Source organism: Lactuca sativa, chromosome 8 (genome assembly GCF_002870075.4).
Source record: "Lactuca sativa cultivar Salinas chromosome 8, Lsat_Salinas_v11, whole genome shotgun sequence".
In the NCBI taxonomy this organism is placed as follows: Eukaryota; Viridiplantae; Streptophyta; class Magnoliopsida; order Asterales; family Asteraceae; genus Lactuca; species Lactuca sativa.
In genome coordinates, this window is record NC_056630.2 from 56,973,771 (window position 1) to 56,987,117 (window position 13,347).

Below are 13,347 nucleotides of genomic sequence, written 5' to 3' on the forward strand. Positions count from 1 at the left end.
TCACCAGCTCACGAATTTGTTTTTATACTTTAGCTACACGATAGAAAAAAGAGATATAATAGTTTATAGAAAGCATACGACACTTTTAGAAGATTTTTTTGTATATTTGGATTGATTTTATAGTCACATACACATATGCCACTTGTTTAACTTCATTGTAAGCACTCTGTGTATGATATGACTTAGATGTCATTTTGTTAATATGAAAATACAACATTTTATATAAATATTAAAATGGATATCTATATACATTGTAGCAAATGAAATATTAAAAAAAAAAATTTTAAAATGATAACTTTTAACATTTTAAATTATAGTTGATTTTGTTTGATAAAATTTTAGTGCATCATACTTTTTTCCCTTTTGAAAGTATTAATATATTATGATTTAGTTTTTGATGTTAAATAATTAAAATTTTGCCAATTTGGTTCACCCAAAATACTTGAGTCAATAAAATTTTCAATATCATCTACAATTTAAATTGAATTTAGTGGATCGATGTATAACGTTGGACGGTCACCCTTATATAACATATATTATTTTGGAATTCATACCATCAGCTACCCATTAATTGTATATTTAAAGTATTGAGATTTTTAATGAGAATGACTTTATTTAACAATATCTTTATTTATGAGTAAAAAGTCAAACATGGTCTTTAACTAATAATAAAATTTAAATATTAATATTAAAAAACGACACTTATAAAACAATCATCATATCATACATACTTATAAAGCTAACATATTTTCTTGAATCTCATACATTTGAAACCCTATTTTTTAACTTCCTCAAACCACATTCATTTGAAACCCTTTTTTTTTAACTAATGCAACTCAAAAGTTTTCTTAATTACGATTTAACACTCAAAAGTTTTATAACTTATATTATGTTTAATTAGCATTTAGTGAGAAGTTTACTACAAAAAGATCAATCTTTTGGGAAGCTATGCATATAAATCATATACAAATTTCAGAAAGAAAACAAACTTAAAGGTTTTTACGTTGGGTTGAGGTCTTATGGCCACTTTTGGAGACAATCTATTATATTAGAGCTTTTAATTTGTAAGTTTGTTATACTAATTCGTTTTTATATTTTCTTCGTTTTTAGATTATTGTAATACATTTTTGGAGATATGCTATTATATTAGAGCTTTTAATTTGTAAGTTTGTTATACTAATTCGTTTTTGGATTATTGTAACACAATCGTTGTATATTGTGGTTTAATCATTAATATATTGATCATATGTTATATAGGGTGATGTCGAAAATATTTAATTAAATATTTTAAATATGTTTTTTTTGTTTTGTAATTGTACCGTTTCAAAAAGATAATTAATTAAAACTCATACATATATTATACTTTCCATCTCTCTCTCTCTCTCTCTCTCTATATATATATATATATATATATATATATATATATATATATATATATATATATATATATATATATATATATATATATATATTATAATAGAGGTCAAAACACTTCAACCAAAATTCATTTAAAATCTAATATTCAAATGCTTTTTAATAATGATTGTAAAAATTTCAACATTTCTTACTTAATTGATTGATTAATAAAAATATTAATGTTTTGAAACGTCTAACTCTTAAACTTATATTATTTAATTTGTTAGTTAACTAAAATATTTTTCCTACATAAAGATAATATTTTTATGTTTGGTTACTTCAATTTCACATATGAATCGATACCACTAGAGAGGTATGTTGTCTTTAACCGATGGTAGGAGATCCACATACCCTTTTTAATTATTTATATTAATGCTTAGTAATATCTATTTTATATTCCTATTCACCTTAATTTTTTAGGTACAAATTAAGGAAGATGATTCTCAGCACACTAACATAAAGTCAAACGTACGCCTTGCAAAATATGTAATTAAAATTAAATATCATATTTACTAATCGACTTATTTAAAACTCTTGATGACATTTATGTATAATGATATATTTTGTATGACTTCATTCTTAATTTCAATGTTTAATATTTGAAAGTTCATATATGAAACCTTAGATATTTTGGTGTAATATAAATAGTGTAATACAAAGTTTATTAGTTAAATATTGTTTGTTAATAGCTCATTCAAAACAACTTATTTCTTATTTTATCCAAAAAATATTATCGTACATAAGAAAAGTAGATTATATTAATGTTATATAAAAACTTATAATATATATTGGATATTATAAAAGTAAAAGTAAATTTTATAAGGTATGGAGTATATTAGATAGTATCAAAATATAAGTTGATGGATTTTTATGTTATTTGATAATTCGGTTAATGCCCAAAACATGACTAAAAACGTAAATTTCAACATATTTTTATTTTTTCTCATAATTATTTTAACCATTTAAATGCATTCTTGTGCAACGCGCGAGGTTAAGCCTGGTTGTATATAATTGTGGTCACTCATACATGTAAACCAATGTTATACCTCGTTAAAAAATTATTTTTAACTGATTTTATATTAACATATAGTTCAAATTTTTATATAATTTTTATCAAATTAGTATAAAACTTTATATGTTATAGAAAATGATAACAAAGTATTTATTTTTAATCAAAAATATATTTATATTTATATCTATATTATTTGTGGTTAATGTTAAATCATTTATATTTGATATATTAATTTGAATATTTTTAATGTAAAAAAATTTAACTACATAATACTTTTGTTTATATTTATTTAGTTCTAGTAAGTAAAGTTATAAATAATTTAAACATGATTAGGACTATATTAAATTAACATTATATCTACTTTTTATTAGTATTTGAAAACTTTAATGAAGTGTATTAATTTAGAAGGATGTTAAATAATTTTAATACATGAATTATCTTATTATTCTAAAAGTTCATAGTCGGTTATAATTATGGGAACAATTATGAAGTAAGACTAATATGAATTGGATTGGTTGACTCCCACAACATGAAAGTAGGCAAGTGGTTTTCGCCAAGATTCTTAAGTACTTGTCATGGAACTAGTAATGGAAGCGACCTACATCAAGATCACCTCATGTCATGAGTGATACTTGATGAAATGTATTATCTTTTTATCCTTAATACATGAGATACTTAGTGGGACTTAAGTGTAGGAAGTGTTATACGTTGGTGTGGTCAAAAGCTGATCCTTAACCGGATAGTTATAAAGACCATTTTCAGGTATGATGTGAACTATACAAAGAGGCTTATGTAGTTAAGATAGGATTTGTTCATCTTATGTGTTGAGACTTAGACCTCTAAGGCGCCTTACCAAAAGTTGAACACCTAATGAGATTGATTGGGATTTGTATCTCATGTTCAACATGATGTCTGTGACAAAAGGATAAATGATAACTTACCTTATACACAAATTGTAGCTTTAAGCTTTTGGGGAATTGGATGTTGATAGAATGACACAAAGTCATATATTACTAGGGGTAGTGAAATGGTGCTAAACGTTTACCACTATCTATATCAATCTATAATGAGTCTTGTGTAAGTGGTAGATTGAAAGATATGTATATCGTTAAATTATATATGATACTAAAGGGTCACACTAACAACAACATGATACAATTAATCATTTATTAGAAATTATTTTAAGAAATATTCATAAACTCTTATGATTAATTGGAAATTATTTATTTCTTGGAAATAATTATTTTCATTAGCAAGTAACATAAGTATATCATAAGATATGATTTATTAAGTCACATATATTATTTTGAACTAGAAATACTGTTTTTTCTTTTAGCTAAAAATTAAAGTTTATATTTTATAAAGGGTTATAAGAAATTTATAAATTTTCACTCTTTTTTTATACAAAAACTATATGCATGTTTCTAGGAGACCAGTTATGGCTTTATTATTATTATTATTATTATTATTATTATTATTATTATTATTATTATTATTATTATTATGAAAAGAAGATATGGTTTGAAAGCATGTGGAACACTTAGTCTTTAGGTGCATGCATTGCTTAAAGTGTTAAGGACTTATGGTTAAAGAATGAGCTTTATGTGAAGGCTTTCACTTCTTCTTTCATTGGACTCTAGAACCATAACATGCATGCATCTACTCTTTCTCTCTAGTTTTTGTTGAAAAATTAGAGAATAGTTAGTTGCATTTTGCTCTATTTAAGTCATATTTTGATATGAACTTTAAGCTTAAGGGTTTTGACTAGTATCTTCATCAAGTTGAGTTTGTGTTGGTGTTTCCATCTAATATAGAGTTCTATTCCACATTCTACATTAACATTCAAGCCTCTCCTTGAGGATTCAAAGAACTACAAAGGTTGTCATCTTCTTATTTCTTCTTTGGTTGATGTTTTTCTTTCCAAACTTTGAAAGAAGATCATTAGTGGTTTAAACTAGTTTATGTTATTCTAAACTTACAAGGTCTCCCGTTTTTAAATCCTGAATTTTTGAAACTAATTTATAACGATACTACATAACCGACGTGGAGAGTGCAAAAGAGTTCCCACTTCCCGCCATTTGTCATAGTTGAGGCATTAGGGATCGAGAATGAAAGGTACAAATGAGAGAATATTTGTCTTGCCCGTTGGGTTTGTTGTGATGGGTTTGGTTCTATCAAATTGGTGTTGCAACAATGTTTCGGTTCTCACCTATCTCCTTATATTTCGTGCCGCGCTACTTTACTCTTCATGGTTGTTACTTGTTCGAATTGAATTTTGTTGCCTCATGCCGTCTACATTCACTTTCGAATCTTCCTTAAATGTTGTGTTGGTTCTTGGTTTAGAAGCTTTTAGTTGTTGGAGCATTAATTTGTTATATGATAAATTCTTTTTAGTTTTCATTGTTCTTTCCCTTAATCTGTTGTATTGTATCTTTCCAATTCTTGTGTAGTGTGCCAGTATCCTTGATTTTTTAATAAAATTATTGTTGTTTAAGAAAGAAAAAGAAAAACCTATGACGATTTACCTTTTAAAGAATTCCACCTACAATATTCAATTAAGAAGTGGTCCTAAAATGGCAAATTGATGCGGCTTATAGAGATGGTCCTCCCACGTTCCAAACGTAACTCTCCACAATTAAGAAGTGGTCCAAAAACATGTCACTTTTAAAAAATTAAAATGGCAAATTGATTAGGCATGACCAGTTACTTCGCTTACAAACACTATTAAGTATTAATCATCTTTGTAACATAGAATAGAGCGCACACGACAATCTTAATTATTCTAGATGATTAAACTTGTAGAAATAAATTAGGATGTATATCAAAAAAGAAAGTACTTTGTTACAACAAAGTACAATAATGGATAGAAGAGTAAAATCCAACGAATAGATTTAGGGTTTGTATTAGGGATGAGTATGGGTCGGTTTTGGTCGGTTTTTGGTTAAAACCAAACCAAACCGTAGAAAGTCGGTTTTTCGGTTTCTAAACCCATATAGGTTCGGTTTTTTGCATGGTTCGTTTTTTTGGGTTTTCCGAGTTAGGTTTATGGGTTTTCGGTTTTAAACCGTGGGTTTATGAGCTCCTTTTTTTTCTAGTTTTTGGGTTCAAACCCAGTGAAAGTACGTTGCAATAAATAATATTGTATATATTTTAAATATAATAAAATAAAGAGTATGAATTCTAATATTCTAAAAGCATAAAAGTGTTCAAAAGATCAAAGTTTAACAACATTAACAGTTTGTTGAAAATTAACATAAGGTACTAAAGGGATAAAGTCTAAAGTCTAAAACTAAAAGTTTAAAACATAATAAATAATATATATGTGGGTCGGTTCGGTTTTTATGGGCGGTTTTATACATCAAAACCGAACCAAACCGTTATTTTTCGGTTTTTGTAAAATTCAAACCTAAACCGTCGGTTATTGCTTTGGTTTTGGTTATGTCATTTTTTTTTATTTTTCGGTTTTCGGTTCTGTTTTTACTCATCCCTAGTTTGTATAAAAGAGACAACCAACACTTTGTGAAACCCCAATATAATATGTGCATTTTATACATCATGAAATTACATAAGTAGTACTTTTATTTTCTTTTTATAGTTCTGGTAACCTCCACCTTTGTACAACTTTTCATTAACATCCATATCTTTTATTTTTGACAATTTATATCTTACACTTTCAAACAAACAAATTTAGAACTTCTAACTACCACATTTTCAAGTTTATGGTTGAACATGATGTATTTCTATTTATCAACATTAATACATATTTTTAATATAATATAATACAAAATATATGATAAGCAGTTATATTAGGAATTGAAATTTGAAAGTGTAATTATTTGGAATTAGATGAGATGCATAATCTTTTATCAAATTAATATAGTTATACATTCAATCATTCACTTTTTATAGCAATGTACTTTATGTTTTTTTTGACTTTGTACAACAAAGTATTTTTTTTATTTTTTATGTAAGTTTGGACCATTATAGTTATTTGATATTAACCATTAACAATAAAAATTAATCAACCAAAATTGTTAACAAATCCAATATTAACCGATACCCAATAGTTATCAAAATACATTAACCACTTATAATGATTATGGTTCGGTTTTGGCTACTAACCGAACCAAATTGCCCCATACACACCTCTAGAGAAAATGATCATAATAATCTTCTTGGATTTTTTTCACAAAATAGCCATAAAAATGAAAAATGACCAAAATAATTAGAATTTTTGCAGACTACCATCTACAAAAAAATCTACATTGTCTACGTTTCTTTTTTTTTTTTTTGCTACGAAATCTTGGAGTTGACTACAACAATCTAGATGGAATATCGCAGATGTGGCCTTTGGAAATCTGATTTTTTCTTTAACTTTAAACTTTCATAACTTTATCATACAATATTGTTTTGAGGTCAATTTTTTCCATTTGAGTTTTATATAACAAATGTTATCCATGGACATATCACACCCAAATTTGTAGGTCGGGAATTCGTATTTTGTAAGCCCCAACTTATGATGGTTTGTGATGTTTGGAATTTTGTTTATGGAGGTCAAAATAATTAGATATTATATTAGTCGATAACATATAACATTACACATACAATTAAGAAATACATGTAAATATTTAAGTTAAAGATAAGATGATACCACCAATACATCGTTTGCTAATTCCTATTGAGGTGGATACGGTAGAGGGTATACCATTCGGTTTGGTATGTAGCTAAATACACAACAAACGTCAACTTATAGTTAACAAATTGGTGAATCTCTATTATGTTATACTATATTGTCACTGTTATCGCATGTCCACATGGTAGACTAATTTTGTCCATTTTACACATCTACAAATCCTGCAATCGAGATGTAAAAATATGGTATGCAAAGACTATGTAACTTCGTAGTTACAGCTATAAACATATCTTACTATGGATGAGTTTTTTAACAAAAAAAAAATGAATTGGCTGGAACCAATTTGTGTTATTCGGTCTGGTTCCCTTAATTTATCATTTTTGGTTTTCAGTTCCAGTCCACTCGGGCCCATTATGGTATCGAACACCTTTGAGATAGCACACTTCCTAGTAGAACTGAATCGGAACCGATACTGGTTGGAATTGGTTAGTGATATTCGGTCCGATTTTTGGTTCCCTGTTCACTCCTTAATCGGTTTCCGGTTCTTTCGGTTCCGGACTGTTGTTCCAGACCGATTTACGTCCTTATGTCTTACCTGCTAGGTTGACATTTTTGCATCCTCCTATGAAGCTTGGTCTCAACATAAGTTCTGAGATCTCCATATTGCCCTTTGCGGAAAAAAAAACATTATTTTCACATAGTGCTTAAAAGTAGTTGTGACATCCCCATTTTCACGGCCAGAAAAGACCGATTTTGTTTATGCTTTATAAAAATCAGAGTACCTCTTTTAATAAAAATGTTGCGGAATTTGTTCCTAGTAAAACATGATAAATGTGTTATCAAAGAATTTCTGAAGAAAAGTATTTTTATTCATTTTAAAACATTTGGGATGTCATCGTCAATACAGAAACATAAGCATAAACAGAATCAGCTATTCCTCGTTCATTTATCCTAAGGATCGTCCTAAGGAATTGGCACGAAGTCCATTGTTGCCACGGTTTACACAACAGGCACTAAGTTTGCATAGTCTCCAGAGTTTAGGCACCAAGTCTACATGGTCACCAGGGTTTAGGCATCAAGTATGCATGATCGCTAAGGTTTAGGCACTAAGTCTTCATAGTCACCAGGGTTTAGGCATCAAGTATGCATGAGCGCCAAGGTTTAGAGTACACCAGATGAACACATCCTTCACAACACCTATAGGTTGCGAGTCTGCTAGTGTTCCACTGGACTGTCTAGAATAGTTCGTGGTTGTCATCCATACTCTGCTAGATGATGGGCCAGCATTTGGGAACAAGGCTTCTCACATCGTCCATGATGTGTGTAAAACCAACTAGTTTTAATCCTACTAACTTAGACACAAAATAAACACACGAAAGGCAGTGTACCTATCGATTAGTAATATAGTTCAAGCAAGTAGGGTATCGAACACAGGGAACGGTAAACAGTTAAAATAAATGCTAATATTATCTAAATAAAACAAATAACAAAAAAGGGATTTTCTCTAGTTTTACAAGACTAGAAACTTAATTAGAATAACCAACACACAAATTAATTAACTAGCAACTAAAACAATTAATTACCAACTAAATTCAATAGTAAAGAGGACTTCTGTTTAGGTACGACTCATTTGTTCCCATGGATGATTTTAATGTATCAGATTAATTCTTCATTGGCTACCGATTAAGATAATTAGGTTCACGTTCGCTATTCCTAATTCTTAGAAAACAAATTAACTCAAGCAATGGCCAGTTGTCTAAATTAACGGGTTTCCTAGATTATTGATTCGGGTTAAGTAAGACTTGTAATGGTTAATTAAATTGACCCTTCAATTAACCTATTGCTGATGTTCATCAAACAATCTCACACATTAACTTACCTATCTTCTAGTTAATTCTAGTTTCACATTCGTTATTCCTAGACATACAACTATGTGGTCACGTAAATCATATGAAATTAGCAACTAAGAGATGTTCATACAACTTAATTACTGATTTATTAACAGAAGAATAGTTATTGTTAACACATAAGGTTCTTTAACAAGCTTAACAAAACATAATTACCAATTAAAAATAATCCTACTCAAATAATCAATCCATGTTCACAAAATTGTCTACCCTAACAGAAGAATAAGTTTTTAGCTCATGATTGCAGTAAACATAAACTCAAAAACGAAATCAAAGTATGTAAACATGATTCAAATCAAAAAGTTACTAAGAATAAACCAAAATTGTCTTGATTCTCTTCACAATTGAATGTAGGGTTGATTCTTTAGTTCCTCACGACCTAGCAGCACTTCCAATCGTTTCTCAGCTTCCTAGGGTTTCTCTCCATCCTCGGTTATCGATCTGAAAGTCCCTTTATATAGATTTTCACAAAACAGAGGCTACTCGGCGAGTCCAGTGACCTACTCGGCGAGTCCGTCACTTAAAACCCGTGTACGGCAAGTCAGCGCGTCCCGAATCGTGAAAGTTCGATACAACTCGCCGAGTAATCGACCGTACTCGCCGAGTACGTTTCGAATCAGCATTTTCTCAAAACACGAAAGTCGTCCGAAATTGTGTCTACTTTTCAGAACATTTTGAATCTCGTCAATCGGAGTTACGGTTCATGAGATATGGCCAAAACACTGACGAGGGATCAAGCTGTCCAGCAACATCCTTCTTTCTTCAAAATCCAAGATCCAAGCTTCCAATTGCTAGTTCCACTTCCTTTTCCATCCGAGCATGTCTTTGTTACTGAAAATGAAATATTTAAGCTAATTAAGCACCTTTGGTTCATTAAATGAGACAAAAACAACATAAAGTATTAAGATAATGCATGAATTATATGACTAAATATGCTCATATCAAAATACCCCACACTTGACTTTTGCTTGCCCCCAAGCAAAACTGAATTTTAGTACACTAATATTACATAAGACAATCCCAATCGAACCCAGCCATTATGCCAAGACCGCAACGCATGCATTTGTGTCTAAAATTTTCCTAATAACCCCCTATACTCCAAATACTCACAATCCTCATAAACATTCGCCCACTTTTTCCGAACAATGCTCATTTTATGCATCCCTCCGAATCCATCCTCAGAAAACCTCTTAACCTCAATGTATTTTTGGTTGAGCAACCCAAGCATACATAATCTAGACAATTACAATTTATGATACCACATTGGAGCTCTTTGGAATTCTTCACTTCTTTGACATTTGATCTTTAATTTCTTTGAATTCACCACCTTATTGTTTGATTTTTGGTATCTTCAACTTTTTGAATTTCTTCGGAATTTCCGATCTTTTGATCTTCACTTTAACTTTGATGCTCCAAAAATTCTTCAACTTTTCTTGTATTTCTGTCTCTCTTTTTTTTAACATGTAACTCACTTTTTTTTCACTCAAAACCCTACATGCTTAAGCAAGGCCGCTCAACTTCAACCTTTATTGGTTAACGATAATAATTTTCCTGGATACATTTCTGGTACACGATGCTAAACATATTGCATCCTTCAAACTAAGCGAGGTCGTGTTTTTGTCCCATGATTTCACTAGAATAAGGAAGCCACAAATGCACTAGAACGTATATAGGCTCAACTAAACATTTGAGTTTTCATGCAATCATCAAATATAATACTAGCATGGAATCCTAATTGCTTTACCAAAATTTTCTAAATTATCCCTAGCAATTTTAATGCAAAAATTTCAAAATTTATCATAAATTAACTAAAATTTTAACTAATTTAACCAACCCCCTACCCCACACTTAATTTATGCAATGTCCCCATTGCATATTATGCATGATAAAGAACAATAAAAATAAGAAGAGAATTGGAACAAACTCCCCTGGGATAGTAGTGGCGAGGTTGATATTTCGTCTTTAAGCTCCATCTTCAATTGACTTTAGACATGGGAACAGCTCATCCATGTCTTGGGTGTCAAAATCTCGCGTGGTATAGCTCCAATTATAAGAGAAAAACTCTTGGAAATGCTCGGAAAATGATCTTCAAAGAATAGAACCAATGCCCATATCAAATGTCATCAAATCTTCAGCTCAAAAGTAAGAAGAATGAGCGACTCGTCGAGTAAGTATGTAGACTCGCCGAGTTGAAGCGTAAATGGAAGAAGAATCGTGTATTTTCACATGGACTCGGCGAGTCCATAAGATGCACTCGGCGAGTAGACCGCTGTGTGACAAAAATTTTATTTTGCCCAAGTCCGTTTCTGATGTATGGGGGTTATATAAACTAATAATTTCCCTCAATTTTCTCCAGCAAATAAACACTCTATAACCCTTCTATCAATTGGACTTATAGCTTGACTCAAAACTTCATTTCCTCTCTCGCCTAGACTCGATTTCTCGCTTCGTCAGCCTTGACTCTAGCCTCTCGCATGCAATCCTTACACTCAACTGAAAAGATCAAAGCAACACACAAGTAATAGAAAAAGGAAAACAAACATCAAAAATAAATTCCTAAATTACCCTAATAAACTAGAAGTTTAGAAAGAAAAAGAAAAGAAAACTCTAATGATGGGTTGCCTCCCGCAAGCGCTTCTTTTTGTGCGAGTCTTGAGCTGGACTCCCAACTTAATAAACTTCCAATAAACTCATTGCCAATCCATCCGTTGCATTAAATATTTTCTTTGTTGGACCAATTTGTAAAATTTGACTCTTTGCTTCTAAAATTGGCCAAACGAGCTTTAATACATAAAACCCATGAATTCTGACAAGGGTTGGAACCGGTTGGATACTAATCAAAAATGGATCGTGCTTCAGAACATTCTCCAAAGTTGGAGTCGTCACCCCATGCTTCGAAACACAAACCGGAAGAACAGGGGGCCACGTCGTGGTAATGGTCAAACCACAACTTGGTTCCTGCAATTCAGCTTGTTCTTGTTCTTCGTCTGACCTCTCTTCTAGCAACCTTTCCAGCTCCTCCAAATCTTTTTCTGGATTAAATTCTTCATCTTGTAACTCTAGCTCTTGTGACTCGGATTGTTCTTGTTCGTTAGACAAGAAGTTATCTAACCTTCTTCCAAATTTCTTCAAATCATCATCTGAGTCATAATCCTCATCTTCCTGCACTACTTCCTCAAGAAAAGCATCAAAAGCATCGAGATTTGGAAAATACATAATAAATCAAAATTAAAATTAAAAATAAAAAATTAAACTAAATAAAAAAATAATCAATAAAATAAAACCGATAACAATTAGCAAATAAAATTAACTATTTGAACCGTTCCCCGACAACGGCGCCAAAAACTTGATGTGTGTAAAACCAACTAGTTTTAATCCTACTAACTTAGACACAAAATAAACACACGAAAGGCAGTGTACCTATCGATTAGTAATATAGTTCAAGCAAGTAGGGTATCGAACACAGGGAACGGTAAACAATTAAAATAAATGCTAATATTATCTAAATAAAACAAATAACAAAAAAGGGATTTTCTCTAGTTTTACAAGACTAGAAACTTAATTAGAATAACCAACACACAAATTAATTAACTAGCAACTAAAACAATTAATTACCAACTAAATTCAATAGTAAAGAGGACTTCTGTTTAGGTACGACTCATTTGTTCCCATGGATGATTTTAATGTATCAGATTAATTCTTCATTGGCTACCGATTAAGATAATTAGGTTCACGTTCGCTATTCCTAATTCTTAGAAAACAAATTAACTCAAGCAATGGCCAGTTGTCTAAATTAACGGGTTTCCTAGATTATTGATTCGGGTTAAGTAAGACTTGTAATGGTTAATTAAATTGACCCTTCAATTAACCTATTGCTGATGTTCATCAAACAATCTCACACATTAACTTACCTATCTTCTAGTTAATTCTAGTTTCACATTCGTTATTCCTAGACATACAACTATGTGGTCACGTAAATCATATGAAATTAGCAACTAAGAGATGTTCATACAACTTAATTACTGATTTATTAACAGAAGAATAGTTATTGTTAACACATAAGGTTCTTTAACAAGCTTAACAAAACATAATTACCAATTAAAAATAATCCTACTCAAATAATCAATCCATGTTCACAAAATTGACTACCCTAACAGAAGAATAAGTTTTTAGCTCATGATTGCAGTAAACATAAACTCAAAAACGAAATCAAAGTATGTAAACATGATTCAAATCAAAAAGTTACTAAGAATAAACCAAAATTGTCTTGATTCTCTTCACAATTGAATGTAGGGTTGATTCTTTAGTTCCTCACGACCTAGCAGCACTTCCAATCGTTTCTCAGCTTCCTAGGGTTTCTCTCCATCCTCGGTTATCGA